This window comes from Typopeltis vanoorti, chromosome 3 (genome assembly GCF_054136105.1).
Source record: "Typopeltis vanoorti isolate ZY-2024b chromosome 3, IOZ_Tvanoo_1.0, whole genome shotgun sequence".
Lineage (NCBI taxonomy): Eukaryota > Metazoa > Arthropoda > Arachnida > Uropygi > Thelyphonidae > Typopeltis > Typopeltis vanoorti.
The window spans coordinates 74,963,662-74,988,939 of record NC_143551.1 but is presented as its reverse complement, the minus strand read 5'-3'; the positions used below and the strand labels follow the sequence as shown (position 1 = coordinate 74,988,939).

At 36.5% G+C, this 25,278-nt stretch overlaps 1 protein-coding gene across 2 annotated transcripts in view; it reads right to left on the bottom strand.

The window, feature by feature from the left end:
- Positions 1–25,278, bottom strand: part of bur (GMP synthase burgundy) — a 330,780-nt gene that overhangs the window by 217,043 nt on the left and 88,459 nt on the right. The window lies entirely within an intron of this gene.

Below are 25,278 nucleotides of genomic sequence, written 5' to 3'. Positions count from 1 at the left end.
CATACGGTGAAGAGGTAGTGGTGAGTTCAACGTTGCATATACCAGGTTCATAGCTTTTAGCAAAATGACTGCTCATTAGTTGAACCTCTTCTGCATCTGTCACCCTCAACACCATCTGCATTCAGAAAAGTTATTCTTTTACATTCATTCTTTCTTCTAATTGCAGCATACTAAATTTTTTTTGGATTGTCTTTAACTTGCAGAGCCAGTTAGTTTCTTTTCATACTCAAACTTAGCTTTCCGCACAACAACACTTCACTCTTCTGGCCTGCTGCTTATAATTATAACTGACATCATCCTTATGCACACGGTATTCCTTCCACATCATCGTTTGCTTACGAATCTCTTGATTAGTTAGATTACACACCAATTTCCCTCCTACTCTATTTATTCTTTGAACTCTAGGGATGCATTCTGATATCACATCATTTAAGTATTTTTTTAAACACTTCCCATGCATTGTCAATATCCTTCCCACATCCAAAAACTGATACATACCATAGTACAAAACCCAGCATACCCCTCTGATGGTCATAATTTCCTGCACTGTAGTTCAGCATGTAACCTTTTCTGAATGGAATATTCATAAACTCAGCCACTTTCCAAGTGAGTACCGGATGATCACTGTCACCAACCAGAGACAGAATAGTTACATCTTTAAATGAAACCTCTTCTGACACTATAATAGGATCTAATACTCTTTGACCATGTGTTCCTTCTGTCACATGCTGCTTGAGGAAGTTGTCTTACAATATTTCAAACTTAGTTTCATTCTTCTCATACAATTTCATAGCTACCTGATAAATGTTCAGATAATTAAAGCCCCCCCCCATTATGATTACTCTTTTCACACCCACTGTATTTATTTGGTGATGCATTTCTTCATCACTAGCACCCAGGTCTGTAGCAACACTCCAGTATGTATTTAATCTTTTTAGATTCCATCTCTCACCAGATGGCTTCATACACACTACCACATGAAAAACTTACCAGTATTGCAGTCATAGGTCTCAACTAACTGGATTCAAGTTATCTGATATCATTAGCAGCATATCCCCTCCTCTCATATCTTTCCTAGTATTGCTAGGAAAGATATGAGAGGAGGTTCCAATATATTCACCAAGGCAATAAAAACTCTAATCCAAATATTCGTGTACAGACATAATAAATTACCTGAATGCTCTTTTGTATACACTTGTCTGTAATCTGCATGCCACAGTTCGACAATTTGCAGATCTCTATTCTTTCATGATAGTACTACATGAAAAAGTTACATTATTACTAATCTCCTACCAACAATTTTCCTCAAAATTTATCTGAAAATTTATCTCAAAATCAAAAACTTCAATATTATCACATCTTTCTGTCTTCTAAGGCACTTTTTTTTTTTAATGTATCAATCCACCTAGATATTTGCTCTCTGAGTCTTTTTCTTGGTGACCATAAAACCTGAAATTAGCTCTGCTAACACAATTCCCAAATGCTAACAATGTGAGGTTCTTTCCTAATAGCCTCGTTTTTAATATGATACTGCCAAAAACTCTCATATTTTCTCAAATCTCTCATATCTGTGGACTCCAGTCTTTGATCAAGTGTTATTTCTTACCCAGATATCAGATAGGTAAGATAAAATGTTTGAACACATACAGCTAGTTTCATGCTGTGATAATTTCTCTTATTCCATATAAATTTATTCATTTGACTTCCTACCCATACCAGCTTTGCCAATTTTGTTGTCTGTTTCCATATTTAATTTGCCATCTTCATTAGAACTGTTCCTAAATAGCTGAAATGTTTTACTTGTTTTACTGGTTCTCCATTAAGGTGCAATTGATATTTTCAATATTTCTGCCTATTTTCTTTGTCTTTTATTGCTGATCTTCAACCAAATTATTAAGCTGTTATTCAATTTAGCCAGGGAATCCTACAAATTTGTACTGAATTTATTTAGAAGTATAACATCTGCATAAAGTAAGGAGATGAGATTAACATCTCCAATTTTGATATCAGGTTTAATACCTAAAAGCCTCCATAGCTCAGTCGGTATAGACGAATCCCTTTGGTTGGAAAGACCTGGCTTCGATTCCCGTCAGTGAACTAAAGGTCTCTTTTGACGAAAGGTGAGTTAACTGTTTCATAAGAGGAAGGTTTTTTTTTTTTTTTGCACCCTGGAAACTATGGTTTTTTTTTGTCCCCAAGAACAGGCAAACCGGCCCAGTGAACACACGCATCTACAAACATAGGACACACTGGGAGGCCTAGAGCTAACCACCTTATCCTTCGGACGAGTATGGTTTGGAAGGGCTAAGGACAGCTCCATAACAGGCCACTAGGCCTAATAATGCAAAAAAGGAAGAAGGTTTAATGCCACTTTCCTTCATAATGTGATCCATACAGATAAGTAAAAGTGGAGATAATGTGCATCATTTTCTGACACCTGATTTACCATCAGCCCACCTTTCAGTATCTCCATTCCTAACTGCTGACCTACAACTCAAATACAGACTGATATAATATCTGGTTTACATGTAAAACTAACATTTTAAACAGCTTTTCTCTTGGGACTATGTCATATGTCTTTTCCATATCTACAAAACAAATATAAATCCTTGTTATATTTCCATGATTTCTCAATTATTTGTCTTGAAGTGAAAATCTGATCTTGAACAACCTGTTTGGTCTGAATCCTGCTTATTCTTCTCCAAGCTCCCTTCCATAATTTTTCTTGACTGTTTCTCAAGTTTCTTGCATAAATCTTACTAGGAACACTCCGTAGTAAAATTGCTCTGTCATTATCTCATTAAAAAACTTCAATTCATAATTTTCTTCACATGAAACGCTCGAGTCCACATATTTCTTCCAGTAACATTGTCATAGAAATGACTCTGAATTCAGAATCAAGAGCAGTACAGAGAATTAGCAATTTTATATAAAATGGGAGTCAATGACTCACATTTTATACAGAATTGCTAATTACAGGAATAGTGCACTAATGCACTGCTCTTGTATTAAAAAAAATGATTAAAGCTAAGTTGTAACATATAGTAACTCCAGTTCCAGGATGAATATTACTGACCAGCAATTTGATAAGACAAACTAAAAACTTTGAAATGTCAGTTAATAAAGGAACTGAAACATCTCATTAACCAACAACAGACAAATAATGATTTACTTCTTTTTTTCAGATACCTTTACACATCTCCATCATTCAATTAATTTCAAATAAATTGAGAATACAGTACTTATATACTGCTAAGTTCATCTTAATTTCAGCACAATCACACCAAAATAGAAAACAATATTGGACAAGATAAATCATTTAAGCAATTGTCACCAGTTAATTCTTGAATGATTCATGGCATCTGAAAAATAAATAAATATTGGATGCCATTAACTTATGATGGAATTCCATTCTAATGATCTCATAAGTGAGAAATCACTATGTGAAACAAAGATGTATAACAATTAATATGTCAAAATGCTAAAACGTGTATGTTTGTTATACTTTTAACTGATTTTACTGATTGTTTATAGTGTAATAATACAATGTATAAATTATAACAATAAATGAAACACGAGTACATGAAACACATGAAGCAAGAGTAATACTTCAAAACTGCTGCTTCATTAATTGGACGATTCATTTGGGGAGAGAGAGGAAGGATAGTTCAACAAATTCTTCAAATTCAGGAAATGCAACAAAATGCCCTGAAGAAGGTTCACTAGATGCATAATTTTGGAAGCGCCAAACTCATCAGGGGTAAAGTGATAGCAGGAGCAGGCTCCTTAAAAATTATATGCTATGTCCAACTTATTAGGCTCTACAGTTTGCCTTTTCTTTTCTGCATAAATTTTTCTGTAGAAAGTACATGCAGCTTTGTGCAGCAGCATCATTGTCTGCTTTACTAAATCTCTTTCTCTCCATGTTGAGTCCATTTCCTTAAAAAAAAACCAAACTGCCCTATTAATAGAGTCTGCCAATTTTTTTCACTGTGAACTTTAGTTTTTTCAATTGGTTAAAAGTTGACTAAACAACAAAAATTATATTCTTATTTAATCTTTATCCAATTGAAACAAAGTTTGCACACAAAGTATCTTAACAACTAGGCAACTTGTATACAGAGGCTAATTGTTTTGCATTACTTGCTTTAGTATCCCATAATACAAACACATCCTTTCAGACATGAATATTGCTAGGCATTATGGGAAGGGCTATCCAGGCATGTTTTGACCTTCACATGCACTGTAAACTTTTTTTTGAAGGTTTTGCTCCTTGTTCTGATTTTTTTCCTCTCTTCTGCACTTCTAGTTCTATAGGGTCTTCATTTGCAAGCTCTTCTTCCACAGTTTCATTTTCATTCTTCAACCCAAATCTTTAGCTTGTAACACTATCACCAAACTCTTGTAAGATTTGTCTTTGTTGAATGTATAATCGTGTATTTTCAGCAGATTCTTCCAAATGCCATTTATGCACTATGCTGTTAACAATAGCCTGATAAAAAGTATTGATTAAATAAAATGTCTTGAAGGCAGCAACAGCATCCTGATCCATTGGTTGCAGGAGCGAGGTGGTATTCAGTGAATGTGTTAATGAGATGGCTGTAAGTCGAGGATGGGCTATCTCCAAAATACATCATGTAAAAAATGTGCTAAGTATTGAGAAAAAGGGTGGCTACATACCTTAAAGGACGATGAAGACATTCTTCTGAAATAGGTATAATAGTCTGCATAATTGCAATATCTAACGCTAAATCTTAAAAGACAAACACTGATGAAACTGGTGTGCTGGCCAGTTTGATGGTTTAATGCTTGTTGGCTGAGAGATAATTTCAGTGGCACAAACCTATCATCATAAAGGAGAAGGCAGAGGATTTGTCTGATGCAGATCAACCAGACTTTACTGAAGTTCGGTAAACAAATTGTAATGGCTCAGAGAACAGGTCCAGTCTCTGTGATACTGATCACCACTAGGTTTTAGATGAGCTTCAATGGGCGAGGAAATATCAATGCTTTGCTTACTAAAAGCTTGAAGTGGCAAAAAAGTTTGTACCCTAAAGTAAAGACCAGTTTACTTCTTTCCAATTTCTATCAGCATGCAATATGAGCTTCTTCACAATTACATGCATCATAGGGAGATTGAAGATTTTTCTTTTCAAGAATACAGCTTTAAAACTTATTCCACAGGGTACTACTACATAATACTGAATTTAAGTCATGACTTAATGCTTTCACAGAATTAGTGAATAATATTGCTATTTAAGGTGTACTAGAGAAGACAGGAAAATTTTCCATGCATATGGCTTAGTAAAGAATCAATTATATAATCACATCCCTCCCAATTTTAGGAACTTAAAAAACCATAAAAAGTTAAATAGATTTCACACATATGAAAGTAACCTTCCAAAACCATCCAGATGCACTTTAAATGTGAAATCTTAGTTCCAACCTTAAACTTTCTATCTATCTGCAAGACCACCTCAGCTGTGTAAAGAAATAATTCTGTTTTCTCAATTACACATACTATCTTAAATGTGACACTTAAGAAAAATTCTCTCTCTCTCTCTCTGTGTGTGTGTGCATTACTCTCCTACTACCATAAATGAACTGGAGAAAAATCAAGAGTTCTCTTCTTTAAATCTTGATTTTCTCTGGTTCTACGTTCTAATAGTGAAGTCGTCTTCCTCTGGGATTAACGTTTACAACTACAACTAGTTCTTTTCCAAATGCACTGATCCAATAGGAAGAAATGCTAAAACATTTGCTATCATTATGATCTCATAATTAGAAGGAGGAAGAGAACATGATAATATTGAATTTTATAAACAGTTACAAAATATAATAAAATAAATAAAAATGATTATGTAATATTAGCAGGAGACTTAAATGCAAGAATTGGAAACACGAAAATTAATAATAACATAGGAATATATGGAGAACATACTTTAAACAGGAATGGCAAAAACTTCATTGACTTTGTAGTTTATAATAAACTTAAAATAATGAATTCTTTTTATAAACAAAGACATACATAAATATACTTGAGCAGCAAGAGGATGAAAATCAATATTAGATTATTTTATCTTAAATGAAAAGACAAAGTTCTCTTTAGATGTTAGAGTTCACAGAGGATATGAAATAAGTAGTGACCACTTCCTCGTTAAAATTAAGATTACCACCTAAATGGCTACAAATAACAAGAACAGAAATAAAATTTAAAACATTTGTTTATAAAACTAGATTAAATGACACAAATATACAATGGCTATATGAACAAAGAATTAACCAATATTTAGATAAAATAAAACAAAATGAAGAAATAGAATGATTTAATATCAATACTAAATACAGCAACAAATGACAGCTTAGGAAAGACTAAAAAATTCAATAAAAGAAAAAACTGAAGATATGGGATGAGATAATCAAAAAAATAATCAAAATGAAAAAAGAAGGCTATAATAAATGGTTAAGCAGTAAAAGATTAGAAGATGAAATAGGATATAAAAGAATAAGAGCCATAGCTAAAAGAGAAGTAAAAAAAAAAAAAAGACAGAAAATCATGGAACAAATTTGTTTCTAATTTACAGCATGATTTATATAAAATAAGACCCAATGTATATAAGATTGTGAAACATTTAAGTACAGATACTAAAGAAAACATAAAATTAAACACCGAATTGAAAATAGAAGAATTTCTATACAGAATTGTGGACAGTTAAATATTTTAAAAAAAGATAACTGGGAAACATCTAATGAAAATGAAAAGGAAATAACTAAGATGAATTAGAAATCACCCTGAAAGAAACAAGAAACAGAAAATCACCTGGAAAAGATAAGTTAGGTTCAGAATTATATAAATATGCAGGAATAAGGTTCAAAGAAAGACTCCTATTTTAAATAATATCTACTCATCTATATATGCAAGCATACAGACTATGGGTTGAATAATTTCTCACATAAGGGATTACCACATCAGACAAAACTTAGAAGCAACTTCTTGGTTGACACTTTAATTGTTTAGTATGTAAATATCTAACAGATAAGCTTAGGTGTTGATGGTTATTCATGACTTATTTTTCACGGTATTAACAACACCACAAACATTTTTTTTCAACAAAGATGTTTTATTAACACTTATATTTTGCTGATTTTCAACTCAGCATCATCAGAGCACAACACACAAGTAAACGCGACAGTGAGTGAAACAATATAATTGCAAAAGACAAAAGATCTAAAGTCCTATTTTTGGCACCCTCTAATGGGAAAAAAAAAAAAAAAAACAGCAGTTATCCAGGAGTTTTTCTTAGGATAACAGTCTCCCAAATTTTTGGCAAATTAATGCAACCATATTTGTTAAGGTTGGGAGAATTCTTCAAAACCATTGCTGACTCAAAAAATGATCTTTCAGATCTATAACGACTCCTAAATAGCACATTCGTTTTTCTCCATCTAATCCTGTGTGAAGGAGTGTCCAAAGCGTGGTCTGCCAGTCCCGACTTGCCATAGTAATAGTAGCGAATGTATCTTTCATGTTCTTCCAGGCGGATGTTCACTGATCTTCCTGTTTGCCCATAATAGGCCAAGTCACAGTCACATGGAACTTCATACATTCCTGGGTGTGCTAAAGGGTGAAGTTTATCCTTAGGCGAGCGGATCAGAGTTGCCAGCTTGACATGAGGTTTGAAGGTGGCGCGAAGGCCATGTTTCAACAATACTTTGGCTATCTTTTCCGTTGTACCTCTGATATAGGGAATATAAATGGTCGTGTTGTATTTTTGTGTATTAGGGGAGGGCAGAGTAATGGGCCTATGTAGTATTTTATCTATTTTGTAGGGATTGTAGCCGTTGGCTAAGAACGTATGGCACAGGTACTGGAGTTCAGTGGCCAGAGCTGTATCGTTAGAACAAATGGCTCTGGCTCTGTGTGTCAGTGTTTTTAAAATGCCGTACTGTTGGACTGGATGATGATGTGATTGTTTATGTAGGTATCTTCCTGTGTGTGTAGGCTTTCTGTAAATAGAAAAAGATAGTGATCCATCTGAAAGCCTGGTGACTAATGTGTCAAGAAATGGTAAACAGTTATTTGATTCTTTTTCTACTGTGAAGTGAATTTTGGGGTGTTGGCTGTTTAGGTAGGTGACAAAAGCATCCAAAGTGTGTTGTCCATGGGGCCAGATGGCAAACACATCATCTACATAGCGCAACCACACTTGTGGCTTGTATGTAGCTGTGGTAAGTACTTTGTTTTCAAAATGTTCCGTATAAAAATTTGCTAATGGGGGAGAAAGATGGGAACCCATAGCAGTACCATTAATCTGTTTGTAGAATTCCCCCCCCCCCCATTTAAAGTAACCTGCATTCATGGTAAATTGAAATAATTCAAAAATATCTGGGGGAAATTTAGACTTGATTAAATCAAGCGTGTCTATAAGTGGTACATTGGTAAATAAGGAGGTGACATCGAAACTAACCATTATGTCTGAATCTTTTAGGATTAGATTTTTAACCAGTGTTTTGAAATGGATTGAATTTTTTACAAAAGTAGAGGAGTTGCCAGTAAGAGGGGCAAGCGACTTAGCTAAATGCCGGGCCAATTTATATGTGGGACTATCTATGCTACCAACTATGGGGCGTAGGGGAATATTAGTTTTGTGGATTTTTGGTAATCCATAAATACGGGGTGTTTTAACATGAATTAGTTTTATTTTCCTGATGATTTCTTTGGGCCATGATGTCACTTTTTTCAGTAATTTTCGGACTTTTTTCTTTTGCAACATCGTAGGGTCTCGATGTATAATTTGATATGTGGAACTGTCACATATGAGATCTTGCATTTTTTTGTTATACTCTTTATTCATGATGACTGTTGCATTTCTTTTATCGGCTTTTGTAATAATAATATTTTTATTATTATATAACTTTTTTAGGGCAGTTATTTGCTTACGTGGTATATTGCTTTTTGGAGGCTTAGCCTTGTTTATAATACTTGCTATATCTAGTCGCACGAGATTTGGTTGGTTTTTGAGAGCTGCTGCTGCTTCTAAGAAAAGTCACTCTTTCTTCAATTTGCCGTGGTGGAGCATGGTGTTTTTCTTCCATGATACCCTGTGGGTGGTGTCCAAAACATGGTCAGCCAAGCCTGAATGGCCATAGTTGTGTTTACAGATGTAAGACTTGTGTTCCTCTAAGCGGATGGATGCTGATCTGCCTATCTGTCCAAAGTACGCCAGCTTACAGGAACAGGGTACTTTGTAAACTCCAGGCAGAGAGAGGGGAGGGAGCTGATCTTTCGTAGAATGGATAAGGGTAGCAAGTTTGCAGTGGGGCTTATATGCTGTGTGTAGGTTGTACTGTTCTTGGCTATTTTTTCGGATGTGCCATGGATGTAGGGTATGGTGATGGCATTTTTAAAATCTTGTTGACGAGAAGGACGGGGAATGGGGGAGGAGTTGATTATTTTTTTGATACTGTGATTGCTGTAGCCATTGGAGAGGAAAGTGCTGTGTATGTGGTTAAGCTCAGTAGTGAGGGCGGTTCCACTGGAACAAAGATTGTGGGCTCTCTTGGTAAGAGTTTTAATAATGCCATATTGTTGAGAGGGGTGGTGGTGGGAGAGTTTGTTAATGTATCTGCCTGTGTGTGTGGGTTTTCTGTATACGGTGAAGGTAAGTGTATCATTAGGCAGGCGTGTGACTAAGGTGTCTAGGAAGGGTAAACAATTGTTCTTTTCCTTTTCCATAGTGAACTGGATTCTTGGATGTAGACTATTGAGATGACTGAGGAAGGAGTCTAACGTGTCTGGGCCATGAGGCCAAATAGAGAACACATCATCTACATATCTTAGCCAGATAGAAGGTTTGAGTGGGGCTGAGTCTATGGCTCGTTTTTTGAAATCTTCCATATAGAAATTGGCAAGGGGGGTGAGAGGGGGGGAACCCATGACAGTTCCCTCTATCTGCTTGTAGATTTTGTTGTTCCAAGAGAAATACCCAGAGTTAATGGCAAAGGAAAAGAGATCTAAGATGTCAGGGGGGAAAAACGTTTTCTAAGAGAGATAAGGTGTCAATTAATGGAATATTGGTAAACAAAGAGGAGATATCAAAGCTTACCAATATGTCTGTCTTATTCAAGGTTAAATTTTCTGAGAGGGCTTTAAAGTGGGTCGAGTTTTTTATATAGGAAGGGGACCTTCCGGTGAGGGGGATCAGAGTTGGCCAGCTGTTTAGATAGTCTATAGCAAGGTGCATTGGTGGCATCTACTATAGGCCTGAGTGGGGAATTGGGTTTGTGTTCCCCACTCAGATGCCTGAGTGGGGAACACAAATCCATCTTCAAACACAACTATGGCCATTCAGGCTTGGCTGACCATGTTTTGGACACCACCCACAGGGTATCATGGAAGAAAAACCACCATGCTCCACCACAGCAAATTCGAGAAAGAGACTTTTCTTAGAAGCAGCACTCAAAAACCAACCAAATCTCAATAAATACAGTTGCATTAAGCTTCCGAAGATTTGGGAAACACTCATCACCAGAGTTCCCACCTTACATTCCAGACCACCTACTACTGCCCTTAGAGGGCGCTCTACCTAGATAGGACTTTAGTGTCACCCACGTGGTTGGGCTTAGTATTGTTTGTTATTTGTGTATATGTTACATTAATTGTTTTTGGTGACTAGGACGAAATATAGGAAGTTTTAAATTAAATTGTAATAAATCCATTAAGCCTCCAACATGATGACCTCACAGCACTTAAGCCTCTACACACGTGTGCTATTTAGGAGTCGTTATAGATCTGAATTAATTTTTGAGTCAGCAATGGCTTTGAAGAATTCTCCCAATCTTAACAAATATGGTTGCATTAATTTGCCAAAAATTTGGGAGACGGTTATCCTAAGAAAAACTCCTGGATAACTGCTGTTTTTTTTTTTTCCCCCGTTAGAGGGCACCAAAAATAGGACTTTAGATCTTTTGTCTTTTGCAATTATATTGTTTCACTCACTGTCGCGTTTACTTGTGTTGTGCTCTGATGATGCTGAGTTGAAAATCAGCAAAATATAAGCGTTAATAAAACATCTTTGTTGAAAAAAAGTGTTTGTGGTGTTGTTAATACCATGAAAAATAAGTTATGAGTTGTATGTAAATATTTTTCTGGTATTCCAGGAACACAATAACTGCAGTTACTGTTTCATAACTATGTTACTACACAGTAAAATATTAGCAAAGCAACTACTTCTAAATTGCAACCAACCTCCTTTCTCAATGCTTGCTCCTTTTAGGTACATTTCACAAAATGCATAAGCACATTAAGTTTGTTTTGTCTATTCATATGCAAATTATTCTTCAGCTCAGGTTGGATGAACTTAATGGAAATCAGTAATCTGAATCCTTACAAAGATCTGTTAAGTCCAAACACAATTTTTATTTCAATCAGACCATATGAAAAGGTTTCAAAATTGTATAAAACAAGAACTCTCTCTGGCTGGCAGAAACAAAATTATTATCATTGTATGGGCACCTCCATGGAGTCTGAAGACTCATTGCAGGAGACCAAAGCTATCATACCTCTCTCTTAACCCATTAACAGACAAAGCACTCCCAACTGACTCTGGCAATCCATTCCACTCATTCACAACTTTCCAACCAAATAAACCTAGTCTTCACACTACTACTAACCACACCTCTATTCACCTTTCAGGGATGACCTCTTGTTCTTGCCCCTCCAGCCAAGTTCTGAAACATTTTCCCATGCATCAATCTATAAAAATAAATGGAATTTGATGTCTGGGAATATGCTAAATTACATTCAGGCCATTTTAAGATAGCTGGAATTTGATGAAATAGCATTTTTTTTTTTTCCCTTCATCCACAGTCTACGTACAGACTGATGGGGCAAAGGTGACAGTCCTGACAGTTTCTCCAGGTGTTTATGTCTTTCAATCTCCTTAACAACATGGAGAATGAAGAATCAGTCCATTTTCTAATATCTATCCATGTGATTCTAGGTCATTCCCATGCTGCTTGCCCCCCCCCCCCATTTTTTTTAAAAATGGGAAGTGCCCTCTATTGCAATTTTAGGTGAACTATCAGATCTAGCCACAAGACCCACCAGAGTTATTTTCTCTGGTCCACTGTCATTTTCTCGTGTTCTGGCAATGGAGCAGATTTTTCTGCTAACATTGTCATTTGTTATGTCAGTCATGTATGGTATTATTGTTATTATTATACGGGCACCTCCATGGAGTCCAAAGACTCATTGCGGGAGAACCAATTCTATCCACACAATCTATCACACCTCTTATTGAACCCATTAACTGACAAAGCACTTACAACTGACTCTGGCAATCCATTCCACTCATTCACAACTCTCCAAGCAAAAAAATCTAGTCCTCACATCCCTACTGACCACACCTTTATTCAACTTCCAAGGACCCCTTGTTCTGGTCCCTCTAGCTAATTGCTGAAACATTTCCCCTGCATCTATCCTATAAAACCCTTTAAGCAACTTAAATGTTTCTATCATATCCTTCCTTTTCTCTTATCAACCAACTTCTGCAATCCACACACCTTCAATCTGTCCTCATAGTGAACATTCCACAGGTCACTCACATTAGTCACAGGATATGAAAGTGGATTATATATTATTAGCTTGGATAAAAGAATAGCTGACTTATCAAAGACTGGTGCATGGGAGCATTAGTGAAAGATTTTTTAGATGAACAGTGTTGTATCCCAGGGATTAGTCTTTGGTCCACTGTTATTCAATCTTTATATTAATGACATTGGGAGGGATCTGACAGGTGACATACTGCTGTTTGCTGATGACACAAAGGTATGCAAGTAGTCTCTTCTGGGCTGGCTGTTCTCTCACCAACCCTCTTCCTTCTATATATCAATGACCTACTTCAATTGACCTCCAAACCAATACAGTTTTGCAGATGACAGCACATTACTCCTCCCTTTCATGATAAACCTTACTCTACTCACTTCAATCCACAGAAGATCAACCATCACTGCAATCTCCAAGCCATCCTCCAATAAGATTCAGATAACCTCGATATTTTCAATGCTAGTAAAATCTAGTTCTGTCTTATTTCTCACAAAAAAAAAAAATCTCCCAGTATTATTTTTGACAACGCTTAAATTTCTAGACAAGATGAGATTTCTCTTCTTGGAATTACCCTGACATCAAGCCTCTCCTGGCATAAGCACATCACAACCATTGCATCCTCAGTTTCTAAAAAACTAGGATCTCTTTCACTCAAGACTTTACTTCACGTTTAAACTACTGCTAAACTTATACAAATCACAAATTTGCCGAGTTATTGAATACTGCTCTCATATTTGGGGTAGGGGCCCCTAAGAGCTCCCTAAAAATGCTTGACTGAATACAGAGGAGAGCAATTAGACTTATTAATGATCCATCTCTTACCAGCTCACTCCTCCCACCAGCTTTCAAATATTTCCATGGCAAATGTTCATCTGAAATAGCATCAATAACTCCACCACTTAGTACTAAGCTCATTGGAACAGGTGCAGCTGTTGCTCAACACCCCTTTCACAGTGCACCCTGAAACCCACAGAACAAATTTCTTTTCCTCTTCCTTCATCCCTGCTACTGCTGTATTGTGGAACATTCTTCCCACTGATGTGTTTCCCAAGGAATATGCAGGCTTTTAAATGAAAATTTCATTTAAAAGTGAACTACCCATATATATGACTATATATATGGGTAGTTCACTACCAATATATATGACTATTGATTGATCAACCAACCTCTTGTGTATGGGCTCAAAAAAATATAGGCAGGCACAAAGGTAATCAGGAATGCAACGACATGCAGTACCTTGCAGAATGATTTCAGCAGACTAGATTGTGCATATGTGAAAATAGTTATCAGTTCAATGTTAATAAATGTAAAGTTATGGGAAAATTACAGGAGGACATTCTCAACTTCCTTGGAAGTTGAGAATGTCCTCCTGTAATTTCCCCACCTCTATAAAATGAAAAATTCCATCTACTGATATTATGCATGATCTGTTCCAAAGTTTGTCTCAATCATATCACTCTCCTTCCTCCTGTTTGCTAGTTTCTGCAGTCCACATTCTCAATTTGGCTTCATAATCTGCATTCCACAATTCCAATATCATATTTTAACACTCCTTTGCAACTCTCCAATGTATTAGCATCACCATGGAAACAAGGAACCAGACCTGCACACAACAGTCCAAATGAAGTCTTACCAAAGCCTTTTAAAGAGGCAAAATGAACTTCATTATCTTTTCATGTCAAGGTTCATTTCAGCATTCTGTGAGTTGTATTTGCAATCTTTACTATGTGGCTCTTGAACTTCAACTTCCTTTCTACTACTCCAAGATCCCTAGCATGATCAGTTTATTCTAGCATAATTCCACCAATATGGTACTGGATATCTATTCATACCAAAATGCATGACTTTATACATTTACTAACATTGAACTGACAGCCATTTTCACATGCCAAAAATTCTAGCCTATTCAAATTACTCTAAGTACTGCATATCAGTCACATTCCTGATTACCTTGCCTATCTTTGTATTATCTGCAAATATCTGTATGTCTCTTGTCAAATCCTTCCCCCAATGTCATTAATGTACAAACTGAATAAAATGGACAAGGACTGATCTTTCAGGCACTCCACTGGTTATTTTTTAAATCTTGCTGACCATCCCTCTCGATATATCACTTTTGATATGTCAGTAAGCCACCCTCTTATCCATGCTAATATTTTATAATCCAAACCCATATTCTCCAATATATGCAACCGTCATCCATGCTGTGTCAAAAGTCTTAGCAAAATCCAAAAGTATCAGAGTGTACCCCACCCCCCCCCCTTTTCTAGCTCAATGATAACATTATAGAACTGTGAGCAAGTTGCTTAAACATGACCTTAGTAAACCCAGTACTTTGTAATGAACAGCAGAGATTCTCTGTCAACCCATTTCTGAATGCAAGCCCTAACCACCTTTTTCAAAATCTTCACCACCACCACTCCAGAGATACTGATAGGTCGACAGTCTTTGCACCACCCTCGTGTAATGAGATTATCACGCATACTTTCCACTCCTGCAGAATATTCCCTGGTCAAAGGAATAGCCAGTTCAAATGAACATGCTTTTAGCATCTGTGTTGATATCCCATCAATCTTCTTCTTTTTCTCTTCCGTCTAAGACTGGTTGAGTCTTCTCTTGAGCAGGATCTTCCAGTCTTCTCTATTCCTTGCTGTTTGAAAAAGTTCCTTATATGTTCTGCATCCCGAGATGTTCTTTATTAATTTCAGCCAGGTAATTCTTGGTCTTCCAGGTCTTTTTTCAGTTGGAAAATTATTGATTAGGACGTTAGGAAGTCTGTCTGAATCCATGCGTACAGTGTGTCCAAACCATCTCAGTTGTTGTTTTCTAATTTTTTCTATTATTCTTGTGTACTCTTGTGTAGAGGCTTAAGTGCTGTGAGGACATTATGTTGGAGGTTTAATGGACTTTTTTACAGCACTCACAAAGAATTAAAATAGAATTTAATAATTCCTATATTTCGTCCTAGTCACTAGGACATCTACGGGGATTACAAAGACAATTAATGTAACATGCACACAAAAACTTACAATACTAAGCCCAACCACGTGGGTGACAATAAAGTCCTATCTAGGTGGAGCGCCCTCTAAGGGCAGTTGTAGGTGGCCTGGAATGTAAGGTGGGACCTCTGGCGATGACTGTTTCCCAAATCTTCGGAAGCTTAATGCAACCGTATTTGTTAAGATTTGGTTGGTTTTTGAGAGCTGCTGCTGCTTCTAAGAAAAGTCTCTCTTTCTTGAATTTGCTGTGGTGGAGCATGGTGGTTTTTTTCCATGATACTCTGTGGGTGGTGTCCAAAACATGGTCAGCCAAGCCTGAATGGCCATAGTTGTGTTTAACGATGTACGACTTGTGTTCCTCTAGGCGGATGGATGCTGATCTGCCTGTCTGTCCAAAGTACGCAAGCTTACAGGAACAGGGTACTTTGTAAACTCCAGGCAGAGAGAGAGGAGGGAGCTGATCTTTCGTAGAACGGATAAGGGTAGCCAGTTTGCGGTAGGGCTTATATGCTGTGTGTAGGTTATACTTTTTTAGTATCTTAGCTATTTTTTCCGAAGTGCCACGGATGTAGGGTATGGTGATGGCATTTTTAAATTCTTGTTGATGAGAGGGGCGGGGAATGGGGGAGGAATTGATTATTTTTTTGATACTGTGTTCGCTGTAGCCATTGGAGAGGAAAGTTCTGTGTATGTGGTTAAGTTCAGTAGTGAGGGCGGTTCCACTGGAACAAAGATTGTGGGCTCTCTTGGTAAGGGTTTTAATGATGCCATATTGTTGTGAGGGGTGGTGGTGGGAGAGTTTGTGAATGTATCTGCCTGTGTGTGTGGGTTTTCTGTATACAGTGAAGGCAAGTGTATCATTAGGCAGGCGCGTGACTAAGGTGTCTAGGAAGGGTAAACAAAAATTTTTCTATTATTGTCTTTTTATACAATAGTTCTTGTCAGACTGTGATGTTTGTTTTCTTTTCTATCCACTTGTTCTATTTATTTTTCTTAAGCATTTCATTTCAAATGCCAGCAGTTTTTTCTCCTCTCTTTTTTTAACTGTCCACGCTTCTGCTCCATAGATGACTGTTGGTATAATTATTGCTTCACATAATTTGATTTTGGCTTGTTTAGATATCTTGTTCATTTTCCAGATTTTCTGTAATTTTCCCATGGTGGTCCATCCTATCGCTATTCTGTGTGATTGTTTTGAGTTCATCTATTATTTCTGTTAGTTTTGATCCAAGGTATATGAAGTTGTCTACTTGTTCTAATTGTTCTCCGTTTAGGGTGGCTGAGATAGTAGTTCTGTTCCTTCCTATTTTCATCACTTTTGTTTTTTGTATATTTATTGTCATGTCATATGTTTTACAGGTTTCATTTAGCTTGTTGATCAACTTTTGTAGTTCATTTGGGGTTCTTGCAAGAAGGACGAGATCATCTGCATATTTGATATTATTTTTATGTTTAAACCATTGACATTAATTCCAGCCTCATTGTCTATTGCTTTCTTTACAACTTCTTCTAGATATATGTTGAATAGGCATGGGAATAATGGCATCCTTGCATTACTCCTTTTTGGATCTCTATGGGTTCTGTTGTGTGTCCTTTTTAATTATTGCATTTGTCTTAGAGTAATATTTTATCAGAAACTGTATTATATATTTGTCTATTGCTTTTTCTAGTAGAATTTTGAGAAGGATTTCTCTGTTGATCTTATCGAAAGCTTGTTTAAAGTCCACAAAACAACAATATAGTTCTTTATGGTCTTCCCAGCTGAGTTCTGCTAGTTGGTGCAATGTGAAAATTTGGTCTATTGTTGAATAGTTTCCTCGGAAACCAGCTTGTTCTATGCCTATCATTTCTTCGTAGGTGTTTTTTAATCTATTTTGTATAATTCTTATGAATATTTTATAGGTGTGAGGGAGTAAATTGATTGGTCTGTAATTTCTGCAGTCTCTTTTGTCTCCTTTCTTGTATATTGGGATGATCTTTCCAGTTCTCCAGTCATCTGGGATCTCTCCTGTTTGTAGTATTTTATTGAATAGGGTTGTTAAATATTCTATTGATATGCTGCCTCCATATGACCACAGTTCAGTAGGGATAGTATCAATGCCTGGTGCTTTATTGTTTTTCATCTGTTTTATTGCGTGTCTAACTTCTTCTTGTAAAATTTTTGGGTGATCATTATTTTCTTCTATTGTTGGCATTGTAGTTTTGTTTCCTTGGTGGAAGATGGTCTTAAAATGGTTTGACCAGATTTTTCTTATATATTCAATATTCCCAGTTTCAGTCATCTTGTTGTTTATCATTGTTACTGCTTTTGCTGAGAATTCCTTTGTAATTTCTCTTACAGTATCATGGGAGATTCATTTACCTCTAGAGAATTAAAATTTACTTAAATTGTATTTAATAAATTTTTATTCTCCAGATAATACTGAAATGAATCTTTTGCCATCAATCTTCAAATTCTATCCCATCAATCCCTATTGCCAAATTCTTATTCAGTTTGTGCAACAGCTCTAGCACCTATTCCTCGAACACTCCAGTTTTCTCATCCAGTGAAGAGGTAATAGTGAGCTCAATGTTGTATACAGCAAGTTAATAGCTTTAGCAAAATGGGCACTCATCAGTTGAACAATCTTTTCATCTGTCACTCAAATACCATCTGCATTTAGTAGAGTTTATTATCAAAGATAACAAACTTATCGAAATAAAACAATATCAAAATAAAATTTCAGCATTATAAATTCATTATCAAAGACAATGAATGATAATGCTGAAATGAACATTCACATATAAGGATAAGTCATTTTGCTTCTTTACAAGCCTTTGATATGACCTCACCTGGACTACTGTGTGCAAGCTGAAATTCGTTTAATGAGGTGATGCAGACAGAAAGGGTGGAAAAGAGAATGTCAGAGATGACGATTGGAAAATGTATATTACGAAGGCAGATTGAGAATTTGTGGATTACATATGCTAGCAAACAGGACAAAGACTATTGATAGATCTATAAACTTCTGAATGGGCCATACAAGATATCAGTGGTTGGAATTTTTCATTTTATGGAGGGTGGAAGAAGGACAAGTGGGCAGTTGGAAGTTGAGAATGAATGCAGACATGAACAGATGAGAGATGGATTTTTCTCTAATAGTCGTGTATGATTGGAATGGCTTACTTTGGAAGTGGCAATTGTAGGTACTGTGAATCAATTCAAGAAAATGTATGAAATCTGGTGTGGTTGATACACAGTCTCTATCTATACATTTGTAGCTACATGGAGGCCTCCGGCAATAATAAAAACAAGTGTCTTACCAAGATGGCAGGAAAAAAGCCTATGAACTAAGTGAATAGATGAAGTCAAAGTGCCTTAGAAGACAAAAATATAAAATAAGACATATCAGTAAAATTATGGAGACAACAACAACCATGTTAGGAATAATTAATTTAATTTCCAAACGTTTCAACCTTCATATTGAGGTCATTATCTGGAGTATGCACATACATACTACAAATAATAATTGTTCAGACACCCCTGTTATTTGAACTTATGGAACATTCCAGGTTTGTCAACAACATAAAAAACCAGTGTACAGATAGTAAGAAGCAGTATTTCATCATAGCAGCTGAATGCAGGTAGCATGGCAACACGACGTGAACTCAGTGACTTCAAGAGAGGTGTCATTATGGACTGTCACATTGGTGGCATGTCCATACGTGCCATTGCTACTCAATTGGAGAATCCGAAATTAACATTTGTGACGTGATCAACAAATGGAGACGTTCTGGTATCAATAGTGGAGGAAAACACCCAGGACAGCTGCCGAAAATGACCAACAGGGACAGGAGGGTGTTAAAACAAGTAGCATGCAAAAAATGGCTACAATTGACACAGATCATCCGTGATGACTCACCTATATTAGTGCTCACCGGTAACACCATGGTGAGCACTAATACTGTATGAAAAGAACTTCATTTATTGGGTTTCCATGGAAGAGCAGCAGTGCACCAGCCGAACATCACAACAACGAAAACAAGGTGGCTCATCTCGCATGGTGCAAAGAGATTGTACTGTTTTCCACTGGACAACTGACCAGTGGAAAACAGCACTATGGAGTGATGAATCAAAGTTCAGCTGTTTCCAGTCTGATGGCAGGGTGTGGGTGTGGAAGCAGCCTGGTGAACACGTGTTACCACAGTGTGTTGTACCTGCAATAAAGTTTGGTGGTGAAGGAGTAATGGTGTGGGGTGCATTCAGCTGATTTGGAATGGGATCACTGTTGTTGTCCATGGTTCCATGAAGACAACTTAGTACCTTGATATTCTGGATAATCAGTTGCTACTTACACTGTGGAGTTTTTGTGGATTACTATTATTATTTATACTATTAATATTATTACTATTATTACCCGTATTACTATCAAGACAACAATGCCCCATGCCACAAAGCTGCAGCTGCTATGGAATGGTATGAAGAGATGCGTGTTAAACGAATGTCCTAGCCTGTGCAGAGTCCTGATGTCAACTCTCATCAAAGCAGCACTTATTGAAGACGTGCTGCTTTGGACCTCAATCGCTGCTGCTACTGAACTCGGTGCTGCTTTGATGGAGGAATGGAGACAAATTCCATCTGGTGTCTGCTGCATATTGGTGGAAAGCACCCCTCAAAAGGTATAAGAGGTGATCAAAGCCAAAAGGTGAACATATCCGATATTAGGGTTTACCTGTTGATATCAACTGTAAATTGCTCAAATGTCTGTAAAATTATTGGTAGATAGTGAATATACAAAGACAAGCTATATTACATTTCAAACAAGTATGCCAAAGTGACAATGATTTGATCAACCATTATTCTAATGGCCTGTGGGAAAAAAAAACTACAAAGCAATATATCACAGCCTGGAAATTGGCATATATTCAACTCATTCCCAAGAAGGGCAACAAGTTACTGCAGTCCAACTACCGCCCCATCTCACTCACCTAAGTCCTCTCTAAAGTAATGGAAAAAATCATCAATTCTCAACTCCTACACTACTTTGAAGCTACCTGTCTAATAAAAGACTGCCAGTATGAATTCTGTCGCTGCCGATTAACAGGAGATCTGCTTACATATGTCACCCATCTCTGGACAAATGCCATGGAGAAGTTTGGAGAATCTCAAGCGGTTGCACTTGATATCTCCAAGGCATTTGACCAGGTCTGGCACAAGGGCTTACTAAGCAAGCTGCCATCATTTGGTCTATCTCAAGACCTCTGTAGTTAGATTGCCAGCTTCCTGTCTGGACATACTGTGTGTGTGTGTGTGTGTGTGTGTGTGGTGGATGGTTGCTTATTCTCTCACCATTCAACTAATGCCAGGTTCCACAAGGTTCTGTCCTCTCAGCAACCTTCTTCCTACTATATATAAATGACCTACTTCAACTTACCTCCAACCCAATACATAGTTTTGCAGATGACAGCACATTGCACTCCTCCCTTTCTTTTGATAAACCTTACTCCACACAACTAACCTCAACCTACAGAACAGCAACCACCACTGCCCTCAATTCAGACCTCCAAGCCATCCTCCAATAGGGTTCAGATAACCTAGTCAATTTCAATGCTAATAAAACCCAGTACTGTCTCATTTCTCATGAAAAAGAACCATTTTCTCCATATTATTTTTGACAACACCAGAGTTTCTGGACAATCTGAGATTTCCCTTCTTGGAATTAGTTACTGCAGTCCAACACTCTTAGACCCTGACATCAAGCCTCTCCTGGCATAAACACTTAACCATTGCATCCTCAGCTTCTAAAAAACTAGGATTTCTCTTTTGCTCAAGACATTACTTCACCCCTGAACAGCTGTTAACCTTACACAAATCTGCCCAATCATCAAATACTGCTCTCACATATGGGGATGGGCACCCCAAAAGCCCTCAACATGCCCAACTCAATACAGGAGAGCAATCAGACTTATTAATGACCCATCTCTTACCAACTCACCCCCCCCCACTTTCGCACAGACGGTCGGTCACTGCACTATGTGTTTTCTACAAATATTTCCATGGAAAATGTTCATCTGAAATAACATCAATAATTCCTCCACCTAGTACTAAGCTCATCGGTACACATGCGGCTGCTGCTCAACACCTCTATACAATGCACCTTGAAACCCACAGAACAAGTTTCTTCTCCTCCTCCATCCCTGTAACTGCTGTATTATAGAACAGTCTTCCTCTTGCTGTGTTCCCTAAGGAATACAATATACAGTCATTCAAATCAAATGTGAACAAGTGCCTTCTTTCCCAACCCATACATGGTATTAATGTACTATAGGTTGATCTATCAACCTCTCGTGTATTGGGTCAACATAAAAAAAAAAAATTCTATTTATAACATCAGAGAATAAATTCATATAGATAGTTTTAATACAGCAAAAGTGGTGGCCTAATTCATAATTTAACATGTGCTGTTATATTAGAGTTAAGATCCTAGATTACTTACAGTAATAATTATAATTAACTCTTAGACTAAAAAGTTGTGGGTAGAATGTGTGCCATCCATATTCTTGAAATTTTTAAATCAATTATTGTTAAGACTAGGGCGTCCTTAAATTTATGCTCATACCACGTTTTGATGTGATGTAAACAGTGCATTTCCAGTCAATTCAAAGTAGAGTATTCAGGGCATGATCAGAAGGCCAGACTTACCATAGTTGTTAAATTTAATATGCCATTTATGTTCTTTTTTTCGGATATGAATTGTGCATCCTGTTTCACCTATATAGGGTCAGCAGAGAAAATGACTCTGGAGACAAAGGTGCATCAGCAGAAAGGTGGCATTAAGGTTGTATTTAGTATTCTGCAGAATACTACAAAAATACGACTTTATTTACAATTTATTTTGTCTGATATCCCTTTAATGTACGGAATGGCTACAGTTTTATTGTAACTTAGTTTATTTTTAAGTGGAGTCGTGAAGAATTTCGTTGATATTTTGTAGCCATTTCTGAGGAAAGTACTGATGATAACTTTTAATTCATGTTTAAGTGCTTGTTTACTAGAGCAAATCATTAAAGTCCTATTTTTTAGTGTTAATAACACCTAGTTTTTGTGTTGGGTTGTGGTAACAGTTTATGTGTATATATTGGCTAGTGTGTGTAGGCTTACGGTAAACAGTGAAGGAAAGACTGCCAGAAGGAAGACGTGTGACAAGTGTACCTAGAAAAGGAAGTGTGTTCTGATCTTCAATTTCAATTCTAGTAGCAAGGCTTATACGTTTGTCATACATAACTGGCAATTAGTTTACGGAATTAACAAGTGCGTTGTTAATTCCGTAAACTAATTATCAATTTCAATTGTGAACTGTGTGCGTTTGTGTTGTTTGTTTAGGTGGCTGAGAAAGTGTCTAATGTCTGGCAGCCATGGGACCAGATAATGAAAACATCATCAACATATCTAAGCCAGACTTTGGTTTTTCAAGTATAGGAATCTAAAGCACATTGCTCAAAAGCTTCCATATAAAAGTTAGCAATTGAAGGGGGAGGGGGAGAATAAATAGTAAACTCCAGGGCTGTGCCTTCTTTTTTGCATGCAACATGCCACACAAAGCAGCCAGAACATAGTATATAGGCAAATAGTGCTGTGATATCGAGCAGGAATTTGTCCTGTAAAAGAATTTGCCCTATATAGGTGAAACAGGACACACAATTTCTATCCAAAAAAAGGAACATAAATGGCACATTAAGTTTAACAATTATGGTAAATTTGGCCTTTCTGATTATGCCCTGAATACTCTACATAGAAATGACTGGAAAGGCACTGTTGTTTGCATCACATCAAAACGTCTTATAAGCGTAAATTTAAGGTCGCCTGTGAAATTCTTATCAACCACCCTAATCTTAACAATAATGGTGGTCCAAAAATCCCAAGAATATGGATAGCACATATTCTAGCCACATAACCTTTCAGTCTAAGAGTTAATTATAATTAGGACTATACGTAATCTAGGCTCTTAACTCTAATATAACAACACTCATGTTAAATTATGGATTAGGCCACCACTTTTGCTGTATTAAAACTAAATAAATATGTTCTCTGATGGTGTTATAAATAGAATATAGTTGATGTTTTTTTTTCCCACAAGAGGTCAGGCCAGTAGAATAACGGTAGATCAAATCATTCACTTTGGCATACTGTTTGAAATGTAATATAGCTTGTCTTTGTGTGTGTGTATACTGATAACCTTAATATAAAGTGATTAAGGTGATGTAAAAGTGATTAAAGTCATTAAAGTGACTTTAATCACTTTATAATTATTCCTAACATGGCTGTAGTCTCCATAATTTTACCGAAATGAATGCTGATCACCATGTAACACTAAAGCAAAGGATAAAATATTACAACACTGAGGTGCGGAAAGTGAGATTAATTTGGAAGAAAAGTTTTGGCAGGACAAACAATTCAGTAGTACTGTCATAGAAAGTTCTTTCACTCTGTTATAACATAAATCATACTTGCAAAGAAATCATATTCTTGTTTAACCCTTTACCAAAGTAAGTAAACAAAGTTGGTATCCTCATGACTAAGGCTACTTGTATAAAGAGGCTGTTCACAACTGCCTTGTCATCCCATAATACAAAGTACATCCTTTTAGATGTGTATATTGCTATGCATCGTGGGAAAGGCCAGACCAGTTTTGACCTTTACTGAGGTCTTATCAGTAGGAGCCAGACCCTTCTGTATTAATTAGACCTTAATAAGGTTGAATTAATGCAGAAGTCATTATCCACATACAAGTAGCAGGAAGGTATATCACATTAAAATACTATGGATCAGAGTGTTTTTCACTTGCTTACAAAGAAAATTACACTTTCCAAGATCACATTTAGACTACTTGTACATAGGGCTGCTGACTTCACATCAATTGTCTAATGATGATACTTCACGCATAAATATTTCTTTGCTTATATTTGAGCAAAGGATTAAACAAGAATACAGTTTCTTGGCAAGTATAATGTATTGTGTAGCTATGAAAAAAACTTTCTACAACTATCTCTGATCCAGAGTATTTTAATAAGGTGATGCACCTTTTTTACTGCTTGTATATGGATAATGCATGACTTCTGCATTATTCAATCTTCATATCATTTAGTCTAGCTCCCACTGATTAGACCTTAATGAAGATCAAAACTGGGCTAGTTGCTCTTTCCATAATGTATAGCAATATATATGCCTGAAAGAAAGTGCTTTACATTATGGGATACTAAGGCAACTTCAATCATACTTATGTAAAGTCAACAGAATTAACATCAGAATTTCTGACAGAAGCTGTCAGGAATTCTGATGTTAATTAACAGTGAATGAAAGGATACCCTTGAGGATACTTCAGCTTTGTTGGGAAAATCTGAAGAAAGGAAGCCATGCATGACAAAACAGGAAGCAAGCAATGATGGAAGGTAGACCATAAGATGGTAACTTATGAAGTCAATACACACACACACACCTATTAAATGTAAATTCTTTCAACAGCCTTCTGTTTCTTATGCCATGAATCAAAATAAGGATACAGTAATACCCCAGTATGACATATTTCATTAGATACATGAAAATACTAATATATCGGAACAATAATGAACTGAGTGATTTTATTAAAGTCACTAATTATAGTATTTCAGATGGACGACTGTGGTTCATCTGCA